At 46.9% G+C, this 13,031-nt stretch overlaps 1 protein-coding gene and 11 non-coding genes across 12 annotated transcripts in view; all 12 read right to left on the bottom strand.

Moving 5' to 3' along the window:
• The window catches only part of SLC38A9 (solute carrier family 38 member 9), a 174,826-nt gene that overhangs the window by 95,489 nt on the left and 66,306 nt on the right, over window positions 1-13,031 (bottom strand). The gene's annotated exons all lie outside the window — the stretch shown is intronic.
• On the bottom strand, window positions 326-489 carry LOC146042990 (U1 spliceosomal RNA). Its single transcript, XR_014464084.1, has one exon. It is a non-coding gene; the product is annotated as a U1 spliceosomal RNA (small nuclear RNA).
• On the bottom strand, window positions 1,700-1,863 carry LOC146042981 (U1 spliceosomal RNA). Its single transcript, XR_014464080.1, has one exon. It is a non-coding gene; the product is annotated as a U1 spliceosomal RNA (small nuclear RNA).
• Window positions 2,372-2,535, bottom strand: LOC146042976 (U1 spliceosomal RNA). The gene has a single exon (XR_014464079.1). It is a non-coding gene; the product is annotated as a U1 spliceosomal RNA (small nuclear RNA).
• On the bottom strand, window positions 3,746-3,909 carry LOC146043975 (U1 spliceosomal RNA). Its single transcript, XR_014464805.1, has one exon. It is a non-coding gene; the product is annotated as a U1 spliceosomal RNA (small nuclear RNA).
• LOC146042969 (U1 spliceosomal RNA) lies at window positions 6,389-6,552 on the bottom strand. Its single transcript, XR_014464078.1, has one exon. It is a non-coding gene; the product is annotated as a U1 spliceosomal RNA (small nuclear RNA).
• Window positions 7,061-7,224, bottom strand: LOC146042967 (U1 spliceosomal RNA). The gene has a single exon (XR_014464075.1). It is a non-coding gene; the product is annotated as a U1 spliceosomal RNA (small nuclear RNA).
• LOC146042961 (U1 spliceosomal RNA) lies at window positions 8,435-8,598 on the bottom strand. The gene has a single exon (XR_014464074.1). It is a non-coding gene; the product is annotated as a U1 spliceosomal RNA (small nuclear RNA).
• Window positions 9,107-9,270, bottom strand: LOC146042960 (U1 spliceosomal RNA). Its single transcript, XR_014464073.1, has one exon. It is a non-coding gene; the product is annotated as a U1 spliceosomal RNA (small nuclear RNA).
• LOC146042957 (U1 spliceosomal RNA) lies at window positions 10,482-10,645 on the bottom strand. Its single transcript, XR_014464072.1, has one exon. It is a non-coding gene; the product is annotated as a U1 spliceosomal RNA (small nuclear RNA).
• On the bottom strand, window positions 11,154-11,317 carry LOC146042953 (U1 spliceosomal RNA). The gene has a single exon (XR_014464071.1). It is a non-coding gene; the product is annotated as a U1 spliceosomal RNA (small nuclear RNA).
• LOC146042950 (U1 spliceosomal RNA) lies at window positions 12,528-12,691 on the bottom strand. The gene has a single exon (XR_014464069.1). It is a non-coding gene; the product is annotated as a U1 spliceosomal RNA (small nuclear RNA).

Below are 13,031 nucleotides of genomic sequence, written 5' to 3'. Positions count from 1 at the left end.
ACTAGTGCAAATCATTCCCAGAGCACACTGCAGCAGACGGATTTGCATATTGTGATGTCATTCAAGCAGTCGGCATGAAACAGCTGGAGGCCTACTTTGAAATGCAAGTGAGTGTGGGTCCTGCAGCGACCTCTAATGGTTTTATTTGCAAAGCACACTACAAGGCACAAGAACAGTAAAAACATGGAAACATATGCGGCAAGCACACAGGAGAAGATATGAGAACAGAACGTAGAGTAAAAGGAAATAGCGCAGTTAAAGGGGTGCATGGAAAGGATTATGACTGAGGGAAAGAAACAAAAAGCTGACTTTTACCAGAGTTGATCAGGGGATAGCGCGAACGCAGTCCCCCACTACCACAAATTATGCAGTCGAGTTTCCCGCATTTGGGGAAATCGCAGGGGTCAACACACCCGGAGTGCAATGGGTGAGCCTCGCCCTGGGTGAACCACCTTCGTGATCATGGTATCTCCCCTGCCAGGTAAGTATGAGTTGGACTAGGTCTCAGGAAGGCCACTGCTCGGGCACATCCCTGTCGGGTGAAGGAGGTTTGTTTACATGAGGCAGCAGAAGTGAAGTCCCGGCTGGGGACAAAATACTGCAGGAAGGCCACGTTGACTTGGTAAGGCTGAATGGTGACTATTCCTGAAGCACCCCCAAACTATACCCACAACTAGTGCAAATCATTCCCATAGCACACTGCAGCAGACGGATTTGCATACCGTGATGTCATTTAAACAGTCGGTCAGAATTGGCTGCGGCCCTCATCTCCATATGAAAACTGACAGGCAGTGCACCGGCCCTATGTCTCGATGGGTTCTTGAATTGTACAATAAAGTATAAAGGCAGATTTACGTTTAACCCCCTCATTGCAGAGTTTCTCTCATACACGCACTGAAATATGTACTGATGTTTTCACCCGTCCAACATCAATATTAATGATTTTTTTAAGTTTGTTTTGTTTTGCCCATCTCCAACCCTGGCGGCACTCACCCAAACTATAGTTAGTTTTTAGGGGGTTTTTCGTTCAAAAGATTTTGAAATTAGTAAAAAAACAAAGTCAATTGTCTTTTTAACACGCCAAAAGTTGTTTCGCCCAAATGGCCCCAAAAAAGTATTTTGTATTGAAATGTCAAGAAAGTGAACCAAAAGCAAATGTCGTTTTCCCCTTCACCCCCACATCTTATAAGCACCATAAACAAATATTTTGTGTATCTTGTTTTGCCATTAATCCCATGGCCCAAAATTTGCCCTTGAAATGAAATGCTCTTTCTTCCAATTGTCGCTGTCTCAATTTGAACGCTTACTATGTGTAGGAAGACTACAGCCGTCCGACAAGGCCTACCATTTTACAACTTAGACAAGCCACTGCATTAAATGAGGGCCAACACTTTTTTTTCTGTCTTCTTTAAACCTGACACAAGATGGGAAGAGGCCGTTGAAAAGCTGGAAGCCTACTTCGCAAAGCAAGTGTGGGTCTGTAGTGACCTCTATTGGTTGTATATGCAAAGCACACTATAAGGCACCAAAAAATCAAGAAAGCATATACAGCCAGCAGAAAGGAGAAGAGATCAGAACAGAACGCAGAATGGAAGGTAGAAGTGCATCTTCAAGGGTGCAATGGGAGGAGTTGCAGAGTAGGGAAGGTTGATTGATGAAGAAAAAAACCATAATGGAGCTGACTTTTACCAGAGTTGATCAGGGGATAGCGCGAACGCAGTCCCCCACTACCACAAATTATGCAGTCGAGTTTCCCGCATTTGGGGAAATCGCAGGGGTCAACACACCCGGAGTGCAATGGGTGAGCCTCGCCCTGGGTGAACCACCTTCGTGATCATGGTATCTCCCCTGCCAGGTAAGTATGAGTTGGACTAGGTCTCAGGAAGGCCACTGCTCGGGCACATCCCTGTCGGGTGAAGGAGGTTTGTTTACATGAGGCAGCAGAAGTGAACTCCCGGCTGGGGACAAAATACTGCAGGGAGGCCACGTTGACGTGGTAAGGCTGAAGGGTGACTATTCCTGAAGCACCCCCAAACTATACCCACAACTAGTGCAAATCATTCCCAGAGCACACTGCAGCAGACGGATTTGCATATTGTGATGTCATTCAAGCAGTCGGCATGAAACAGCTGGAGGCCTACTTTGAAATGCAAGTGAGTGTGGGTCCTGCAGCGACCTCTAATGGTTTTATTTGCAAAGCACACTACAAGGCACAAGAACAGTAAAAACATGGAAACATATGCGGCAAGCACACAGGAGAAGATATGAGAACAGAACGTAGAGTAAAAGGAAATAGCGCAGTTAAAGGGGTGCATGGAAAGGATTATGACTGAGGGAAAGAAACAAAAAGCTGACTTTTACCAGAGTTGATCAGGGGATAGCGCGAACGCAGTCCCCCACTACCACAAATTATGCAGTCGAGTTTCCCGCATTTGGGGAAATCGCAGGGGTCAACACACCCGGAGTGCAATGGGTGAGCCTCGCCCTGGGTGAACCACCTTCGTGATCATGGTATCTCCCCTGCCAGGTAAGTATGAGTTGGACTAGGTCTCAGGAAGGCCACTGCTCGGGCACATCCCTGTCGGGTGAAGGAGGTTTGTTTACATGAGGCAGCAGAAGTGAAGTCCCGGCTGGGGACAAAATACTGCAGGAAGGCCACGTTGACTTGGTAAGGCTGAATGGTGACTATTCCTGAAGCACCCCCAAACTATACCCACAACTAGTGCAAATCATTCCCATAGCACACTGCAGCAGACGGATTTGCATACCGTGATGTCATTTAAACAGTCGGTCAGAATTGGCTGCGGCCCTCATCTCCATATGAAAACTGACAGGCAGTGCACCGGCCCTATGTCTCGATGGGTTCTTGAATTGTACAATAAAGTATAAAGGCAGATTTACGTTTAACCCCCTCATTGCAGAGTTTCTCTCATACACGCACTGAAATATGTACTGATGTTTTCACCCGTCCAACATCAATATTAATGATTTTTTTAAGTTTGTTTTGTTTTGCCCATCTCCAACCCTGGCGGCACTCACCCAAACTATAGTTAGTTTTTAGGGGGTTTTTCGTTCAAAAGATTTTGAAATTAGTAAAAAAACAAAGTCAATTGTCTTTTTAACACGCCAAAAGTTGTTTCGCCCAAATGGCCCTAAAAAAGTATTTTGTATTGAAATGTCAAGAAAGTGAACCAAAAGCAAATGTCGTTTTCCCCTTCACCCCCACATCTTATAAGCACCATAAACAAATATTTTGTGTATCTTGTTTTGCCATTAATCCCATGGCCCAAAATTTGCCCTTGAAATGAAATGCTCTTTCTTCCAATTGTCGCTGTCTCAATTTGAACGCTTACTATGTGTAGGAAGACTACAGCCGTCCGACAAGGCCTACCATTTTACAACTTAGACAAGCCACTGCATTAAATGAGGGCCAACACTTTTTTTTCTGTCTTCTTTAAACCTGACACAAGATGGGAAGAGGCCGTTGAAAAGCTGGAAGCCTACTTCGCAAAGCAAGTGTGGGTCTGTAGTGACCTCTATTGGTTGTATATGCAAAGCACACTATAAGGCACCAAAAAATCAAGAAAGCATATACAGCCAGCAGAAAGGAGAAGAGATCAGAACAGAACGCAGAATGGAAGGTAGAAGTGCATCTTCAAGGGTGCAATGGGAGGAGTTGCAGAGTAGGGAAGGTTGATTGATGAAGAAAAAAACCATAATGGAGCTGACTTTTACCAGAGTTGATCAGGGGATAGCGCGAACGCAGTCCCCCACTACCACAAATTATGCAGTCAAGTTTCCCGCATTTGGGGAAATCGCAGGGGTCAACACACCCGGAGTGCAATGGGTGAGCCTCGCCCTGGGTGAACCACCTTCGTGATCATGGTATCTCCCCTGCCAGGTAAGTATGAGTTGGACTAGGTCTCAGGAAGGCCACTGCTCGGGCACATCCCTGTCGGGTGAAGGAGGTTTGTTTACATGAGGCAGCAGAAGTGAAGTCCCGGCTGGGGACAAAATACTGCAGGAAGGCCACGTTGACTTGGTAAGGCTGAATGGTGACTATTCCTGAAGCACCCCCAAACTATACCCACAACTAGTGCAAATCATTCCCATAGCACACTGCAGCAGACGGATTTGCATACCGTGATGTCATTTAAACAGTCGGTCAGAATTGGCTGCGGCCCTCATCTCCATATGAAAACTGACAGGCAGTGCACCGGCCCTATGTCTCGATGGGTTCTTGAATTGTACAATAAAGTATAAAGGCAGATTTACGTTTAACCCCCTCATTGCAGAGTTTCTCTCATACACGCACTGAAATATCCTTTTGGCTAAGATCAAGTGTAGTATCTGTTCTTATCAGTTGGGTATGGACTGGCCTCTGGCAGAGAATAGAGAAAGGTGAGACTGAGTAGCTGCTCTGATGGGCGGAGGGTGTGGGACCCCTCTGTTTTTTCCCGGGAGTAGTGAAAAGTCTCACTGAGTATCTTCACCTCTGCCTTTGGTAGGAGGTGTTGTTTCCGTAAATCCACTGGTAAGAGGGGGGGAGAAACACTGGGCCTAGTAGTTTGACTCTCTTGACGGGGTTTGTAGCCCCCGAAGGATGAGTCAGCGAAAGGCTCAGTCTAGTATCCAATCCCAGGGAGCGGAGAAAGGTTGGGACTGAGTAGATGGCTCCTGTTCCAGAGGTTCGTAGCCTCTGATGGGGAGACCGCGAAAGGCCCAGCTTAGTACCTTAACCCTGGGAGCAGAGAAACACTGGGACTGAGTAGATTGCTCTTCCGGAGGGGGTGCAGCCCCTAAGGGAGTCTTTCGAAAGGCCCAGTGGAGTACCCATTCCCATGCCAGGGGCTGGAAAGTGCCTGCTGTTGAGACGGAGAAACACTTGGTCGGACGCTGACTGGCTGGCTGCCTGGAGTCCGAGGCTGCACTGTGCCCCCGGGGAAACTCGGGGGTGCCGGACATGCACGGGTGATCCCAAGTCACCTTGCACGAATGGCACTTGCACTGCGCACTTCCCTTTAGGTTAGCGCTTCACGTCCTTACCCTGTCCTTTTGGATGGGGTAGGACAATTTTTCACACCCCCCCCCGGCCTTCTGGCTAGGGCCTTATTCTTTTCTTTTTATGATTTGCACGTTTTGCACTTCACGTTTTTCGTTAGTTTGTCACGTTTTTTCATTTGGGTAGTGCGGCTGTCCCTAACAGGCCTTCCGTTCCCCAAACGTGACTGGGACTCTTCACCTTTTGGGGAGAGTCCCGGTTCCCTCGAGGGCAACCCCGAGCCGCAAGGCGGAGGGAAGCCTAAGCGGGTCTCTCCAAACCTTCGGGTGCGGAGGACCCACCGTCCGAAACCCTTCCGGGGGTGGAGGAAACGCGGGTCCCTCTGAGCTTCGGCGAAGAGGACCCACCGATCCCTTTTTTCCCTTCCTCGGCCTTATGGTTGAGGGGGGTCAGGGGAACCATGGGGCCTTTCTCCTTTGGGAGAGGGCCTACACGTTCGTACGGCTGCCCCCTGTGCACGCGTTTAGTCACGTCACTGGTGGTGGTGGGAGCACACCTCGGGCTCCCTGAGTTTCTTCAAACTGAAATATGTACTGATGTTTTCACCCGTCCAACATCAATATTAATGATTTTTTTAAGTTTGTTTTGTTTTGCCCATCTCCAACCCTGGCGGCACTCACCCAAACTATAGTTAGTTTTTAGGGGGTTTTTCGTTCAAAAGATTTTGAAATTAGTAAAAAAACAAAGTCAATTGTCTTTTTAACACGCCAAAAGTTGTTTCGCCCAAATGGCCCCAAAAAAGTATTTTGTATTGAAATGTCAAGAAAGTGAACCAAAAGCAAATGTCGTTTTCCCCTTCACCCCCACATCTTATAAGCACCATAAACAAATATTTTGTGTATCTTGTTTTGCCATTAATCCCATGGCCCAAAATTTGCCCTTGAAATGAAATGCTCTTTCTTCCAATTGTCGCTGTCTCAATTTGAACGCTTACTATGTGTAGGAAGACTACAGCCGTCCGACAAGGCCTACCATTTTACAACTTAGACAAGCCACTGCATTAAATGAGGGCCAACACTTTTTTTTCTGTCTTCTTTAAACCTGACACAAGATGGGAAGAGGCCGTTGAAAAGCTGGAAGCCTACTTCGCAAAGCAAGTGTGGGTCTGTAGTGACCTCTATTGGTTGTATATGCAAAGCACACTATAAGGCACCAAAAAATCAAGAAAGCATATACAGCCAGCAGAAAGGAGAAGAGATCAGAACAGAACGCAGAATGGAAGGTAGAAGTGCATCTTCAAGGGTGCAATGGGAGGAGTTGCAGAGTAGGGAAGGTTGATTGATGAAGAAAAAAACCATAATGGAGCTGACTTTTACCAGAGTTGATCAGGGGATAGCGCGAACGCAGTCCCCCACTACCACAAATTATGCAGTCGAGTTTCCCGCATTTGGGGAAATCGCAGGGGTCAACACACCCGGAGTGCAATGGGTGAGCCTCGCCCTGGGTGAACCACCTTCGTGATCATGGTATCTCCCCTGCCAGGTAAGTATGAGTTGGACTAGGTCTCAGGAAGGCCACTGCTCGGGCACATCCCTGTCGGGTGAAGGAGGTTTGTTTACATGAGGCAGCAGAAGTGAACTCCCGGCTGGGGACAAAATACTGCAGGGAGGCCACGTTGACGTGGTAAGGCTGAAGGGTGACTATTCCTGAAGCACCCCCAAACTATACCCACAACTAGTGCAAATCATTCCCAGAGCACACTGCAGCAGACGGATTTGCATATTGTGATGTCATTCAAGCAGTCGGCATGAAACAGCTGGAGGCCTACTTTGAAATGCAAGTAAGTGTGGGTCCTGCAGCGACCTCTAATGGTTTTATTTGCAAAGCACACTACAAGGCACAAGAACAGTAAAAACATGGAAACATATGCGGCAAGCACACAGGAGAAGATATGAGAACAGAACGTAGAGTAAAAGGAAATAGCGCAGTTAAAGGGGTGCATGGAAAGGATTATGACTGAGGGAAAGAAACAAAAAGCTGACTTTTACCAGAGTTGATCAGGGGATAGCGCGAACGCAGTCCCCCACTACCACAAATTATGCAGTCGAGTTTCCCGCATTTGGGGAAATCGCAGGGGTCAACACACCCGGAGTGCAATGGGTGAGCCTCGCCCTGGGTGAACCACCTTCGTGATCATGGTATCTCCCCTGCCAGGTAAGTATGAGTTGGACTAGGTCTCAGGAAGGCCACTGCTCGGGCACATCCCTGTCGGGTGAAGGAGGTTTGTTTACATGAGGCAGCAGAAGTGAAGTCCCGGCTGGGGACAAAATACTGCAGGAAGGCCACGTTGACTTGGTAAGGCTGAATGGTGACTATTCCTGAAGCACCCCCAAACTATACCCACAACTAGTGCAAATCATTCCCATAGCACACTGCAGCAGACGGATTTGCATACCGTGATGTCATTTAAACAGTCGGTCAGAATTGGCTGCGGCCCTCATCTCCATATGAAAACTGACAGGCAGTGCACCGGCCCTATGTCTCGATGGGTTCTTGAATTGTACAATAAAGTATAAAGGCAGATTTACGTTTAACCCCCTCATTGCAGAGTTTCTCTCATACACGCACTGAAATATGTACTGATGTTTTCACCCGTCCAACATCAATATTAATGATTTTTTTAAGTTTGTTTTGTTTTGCCCATCTCCAACCCTGGCGGCACTCACCCAAACTATAGTTAGTTTTTAGGGGGTTTTTCGTTCAAAAGATTTTGAAATTAGTAAAAAAACAAAGTCAATTGTCTTTTTAACACGCCAAAAGTTGTTTCGCCCAAATGGCCCCAAAAAAGTATTTTGTATTGAAATGTCAAGAAAGTGAACCAAAAGCAAATGTCGTTTTCCCCTTCACCCCCACATCTTATAAGCACCATAAACAAATATTTTGTGTATCTTGTTTTGCCATTAATCCCATGGCCCAAAATTTGCCCTTGAAATGAAATGCTCTTTCTTCCAATTGTCGCTGTCTCAATTTGAACGCTTACTATGTGTAGGAAGACTACAGCCGTCCGACAAGGCCTACCATTTTACAACTTAGACAAGCCACTGCATTAAATGAGGGCCAACACTTTTTTTTCTGTCTTCTTTAAACCTGACACAAGATGGGAAGAGGCCGTTGAAAAGCTGGAAGCCTACTTCGCAAAGCAAGTGTGGGTCTGTAGTGACCTCTATTGGTTGTATATGCAAAGCACACTATAAGGCACCAAAAAATCAAGAAAGCATATACAGCCAGCAGAAAGGAGAAGAGATCAGAACAGAACGCAGAATGGAAGGTAGAAGTGCATCTTCAAGGGTGCAATGGGAGGAGTTGCAGAGTAGGGAAGGTTGATTGATGAAGAAAAAAACCATAATGGAGCTGACTTTTACCAGAGTTGATCAGGGGATAGCGCGAACGCAGTCCCCCACTACCACAAATTATGCAGTCGAGTTTCCCGCATTTGGGGAAATCGCAGGGGTCAACACACCCGGAGTGCAATGGGTGAGCCTCGCCCTGGGTGAACCACCTTCGTGATCATGGTATCTCCCCTGCCAGGTAAGTATGAGTTGGACTAGGTCTCAGGAAGGCCACTGCTCGGGCACATCCCTGTCGGGTGAAGGAGGTTTGTTTACATGAGGCAGCAGAAGTGAACTCCCGGCTGGGGACAAAATACTGCAGGGAGGCCACGTTGACGTGGTAAGGCTGAAGGGTGACTATTCCTGAAGCACCCCCAAACTATACCCACAACTAGTGCAAATCATTCCCAGAGCACACTGCAGCAGACGGATTTGCATATTGTGATGTCATTCAAGCAGTCGGCATGAAACAGCTGGAGGCCTACTTTGAAATGCAAGTGAGTGTGGGTCCTGCAGCGACCTCTAATGGTTTTATTTGCAAAGCACACTACAAGGCACAAGAACAGTAAAAACATGGAAACATATGCGGCAAGCACACAGGAGAAGATATGAGAACAGAACGTAGAGTAAAAGGAAATAGCGCAGTTAAAGGGGTGCATGGAAAGGATTATGACTGAGGGAAAGAAACAAAAAGCTGACTTTTACCAGAGTTGATCAGGGGATAGCGCGAACGCAGTCCCCCACTACCACAAATTATGCAGTCGAGTTTCCCGCATTTGGGGAAATCGCAGGGGTCAACACACCCGGAGTGCAATGGGTGAGCCTCGCCCTGGGTGAACCACCTTCGTGATCATGGTATCTCCCCTGCCAGGTAAGTATGAGTTGGACTAGGTCTCAGGAAGGCCACTGCTCGGGCACATCCCTGTCGGGTGAAGGAGGTTTGTTTACATGAGGCAGCAGAAGTGAAGTCCCGGCTGGGGACAAAATACTGCAGGAAGGCCACGTTGACTTGGTAAGGCTGAATGGTGACTATTCCTGAAGCACCCCCAAACTATACCCACAACTAGTGCAAATCATTCCCATAGCACACTGCAGCAGACGGATTTGCATACCGTGATGTCATTTAAACAGTCGGTCAGAATTGGCTGCGGCCCTCATCTCCATATGAAAACTGACAGGCAGTGCACCGGCCCTATGTCTCGATGGGTTCTTGAATTGTACAATAAAGTATAAAGGCAGATTTACGTTTAACCCCCTCATTGCAGAGTTTCTCTCATACACGCACTGAAATATGTACTGATGTTTTCACCCGTCCAACATCAATATTAATGATTTTTTTAAGTTTGTTTTGTTTTGCCCATCTCCAACCCTGGCGGCACTCACCCAAACTATAGTTAGTTTTTAGGGGGTTTTTCGTTCAAAAGATTTTGAAATTAGTAAAAAAACAAAGTCAATTGTCTTTTTAACACGCCAAAAGTTGTTTCGCCCAAATGGCCCCAAAAAAGTATTTTGTATTGAAATGTCAAGAAAGTGAACCAAAAGCAAATGTCGTTTTCCCCTTCACCCCCACATCTTATAAGCACCATAAACAAATATTTTGTGTATCTTGTTTTGCCATTAATCCCATGGCCCAAAATTTGCCCTTGAAATGAAATGCACTTTCTTCCAATTGTCGCTGTCTCAATTTGAACGCTTACTATGTGTAGGAAGACTACAGCCGTCCGACAAGGCCTACCATTTTACAACTTAGACAAGCCACTGCATTAAATGAGGGCCAACACTTTTTTTTCTGTCTTCTTTAAACCTGACACAAGATGGGAAGAGGCCGTTGAAAAGCTGGAAGCCTACTTCGCAAAGCAAGTGTGGGTCTGTAGTGACCTCTATTGGTTGTATATGCAAAGCACACTATAAGGCACCAAAAAATCAAGAAAGCATATACAGCCAGCAGAAAGGAGAAGAGATCAGAACAGAACGCAGAATGGAAGGTAGAAGTGCATCTTCAAGGGTGCAATGGGAGGAGTTGCAGAGTAGGGAAGGTTGATTGATGAAGAAAAAAAACCATAATGGAGCTGACTTTTACCAGAGTTGATCAGGGGATAGCGCGAACGCAGTCCCCCACTACCACAAATTATGCAGTCGAGTTTCCCGCATTTGGGGAAATCGCAGGGGTCAACACACCCGGAGTGCAATGGGTGAGCCTCGCCCTGGGTGAACCACCTTCGTGATCATGGTATCTCCCCTGCCAGGTAAGTATGAGTTGGACTAGGTCTCAGGAAGGCCACTGCTCGGGCACATCCCTGTCGGGTGAAGGAGGTTTGTTTACATGAGGCAGCAGAAGTGAACTCCCGGCTGGGGACAAAATACTGCAGGGAGGCCACGTTGACGTGGTAAGGCTGAAGGGTGACTATTCCTGAAGCACCCCCAAACTATACCCACAACTAGTGCAAATCATTCCCAGAGCACACTGCAGCAGACGGATTTGCATATTGTGATGTCATTCAAGCAGTCGGCATGAAACAGCTGGAGGCCTACTTTGAAATGCAAGTGAGTGTGGGTCCTGCAGCGACCTCTAATGGTTTTATTTGCAAAGCACACTACAAGGCACAAGAACAGTAAAAACATGGAAACATATGCGGCAAGCACACAGGAGAAGATATGAGAACAGAACGTAGAGTAAAAGGAAATAGCGCAGTTAAAGGGGTGCATGGAAAGGATTATGACTGAGGGAAAGAAACAAAAAGCTGACTTTTACCAGAGTTGATCAGGGGATAGCGCGAACGCAGTCCCCCACTACCACAAATTATGCAGTCGAGTTTCCCGCATTTGGGGAAATCGCAGGGGTCAACACACCCGGAGTGCAATGGGTGAGCCTCGCCCTGGGTGAACCACCTTCGTGATCATGGTATCTCCCCTGCCAGGTAAGTATGAGTTGGACTAGGTCTCAGGAAGGCCACTGCTCGGGCACATCCCTGTCGGGTGAAGGAGGTTTGTTTACATGAGGCAGCAGAAGTGAAGTCCCGGCTGGGGACAAAATACTGCAGGAAGGCCACGTTGACTTGGTAAGGCTGAATGGTGACTATTCCTGAAGCACCCCCAAACTATACCCACAACTAGTGCAAATCATTCCCATAGCACACTGCAGCAGACGGATTTGCATACCGTGATGTCATTTAAACAGTCGGTCAGAATTGGCTGCGGCCCTCATCTCCATATGAAAACTGACAGGCAGTGCACCGGCCCTATGTCTCGATGGGTTCTTGAATTGTACAATAAAGTATAAAGGCAGATTTACGTTTAACCCCCTCATTGCAAAGTTTCTCTCATACACGCACTGAAATATGTACTGATGTTTTCACCCGTCCAACATCAATATTAATGATTTTTTTAAGTTTGTTTTGTTTTGCCATCTCCAACCCTGGCGGCACTCACCCAAACTATAGTTAGTTTTTAGGGGGTTTTTCGTTCAAAAGATTTTGAAATTAGTAAAAAAACAAAGTCAATTGTCTTTTTAACACGCCAAAAGTTGTTTCGCCCAAATGGCCCCAAAAAAGTATTTTGTATTGAAATGTCAAGAAAGTGAACCAAAAGCAAATGTCGTTTTCCCCTTCACCCCCAAATCTTATAAGCACCATAAACAAATATTTTGTGTATCTTGTTTTGCCATTAATCCCATGGCCCAAAATTTGCCCTTGAAATGAAATGCTCTTTCTTCCAATTGTCGCTGTCTCAATTTGAACGCTTACTATGTGTAGGAAGACTACAGCCGTCCGACAAGGCCTACCATTTTACAACTTAGACAAGCCACTGCATTAAATGAGGGCCAACACTTTTTTTTCTGTCTTCTTTAAACCTGACACAAGATGGGAAGAGGCCGTTGAAAAGCTGGAAGCCTACTTCGCAAAGCAAGTGTGGGTCTGTAGTGACCTCTATTGGTTGTATATGCAAAGCACACTATAAGGCACCAAAAAAATCAAGAAAGCATATACAGCCAGCAGAAAGGAGAAGAGATCAGAACAGAACGCAGAATGGAAGGTAGAAGTGCATCTTCAAGGGTGCAATGGGAGGAGTTGCAGAGTAGGGAAGGTTGATTGATGAAGAAAAAAACCATAATGGAGCTGACTTTTACCAGAGTTGATCAGGGGATAGCGCGAACGCAGTCCCCCACTACCACAAATTATGCAGTCGAGTTTCCCGCATTTGGGGAAATCGCAGGGGTCAACACACCCGGAGTGCAATGGGTGAGCCTCGCCCTGGGTGAACCACCTTCGTGATCATGGTATCTCCCCTGCCAGGTAAGTATGAGTTGGACTAGGTCTCAGGAAGGCCACTGCTCGGGCACATCCCTGTCGGGTGAAGGAGGTTTGTTTACATGAGGCAGCAGAAGTGAACTCCCGGCTGGGGACAAAATACTGCAGGGAGGCCACGTTGACGTGGTAAGGCTGAAGGGTGACTATTCCTGAAGCACCCCCAAACTATACCCACAACTAGTGCAAATCATTCCCAGAGCACACTGCAGCAGACGGATTTGCATATTGTGATGTCATTCAAGCAGTCGGCATGAAACAGCTGGAGGCCTACTTTGAAATGCAAGTGAGTGTGGGTCCTGCAGCGACCTCTAATGGTTTTATTTGCAAAGCACA

This window comes from Crinia signifera, chromosome 1 (assembly GCF_055691185.1).
Source record: "Crinia signifera chromosome 1, ASM5569118v1, whole genome shotgun sequence".
Taxonomy (NCBI): Eukaryota; Metazoa; Chordata; class Amphibia; order Anura; family Myobatrachidae; genus Crinia; species Crinia signifera.
This window is presented reverse-complemented; position numbering and strand designations above follow the sequence as displayed.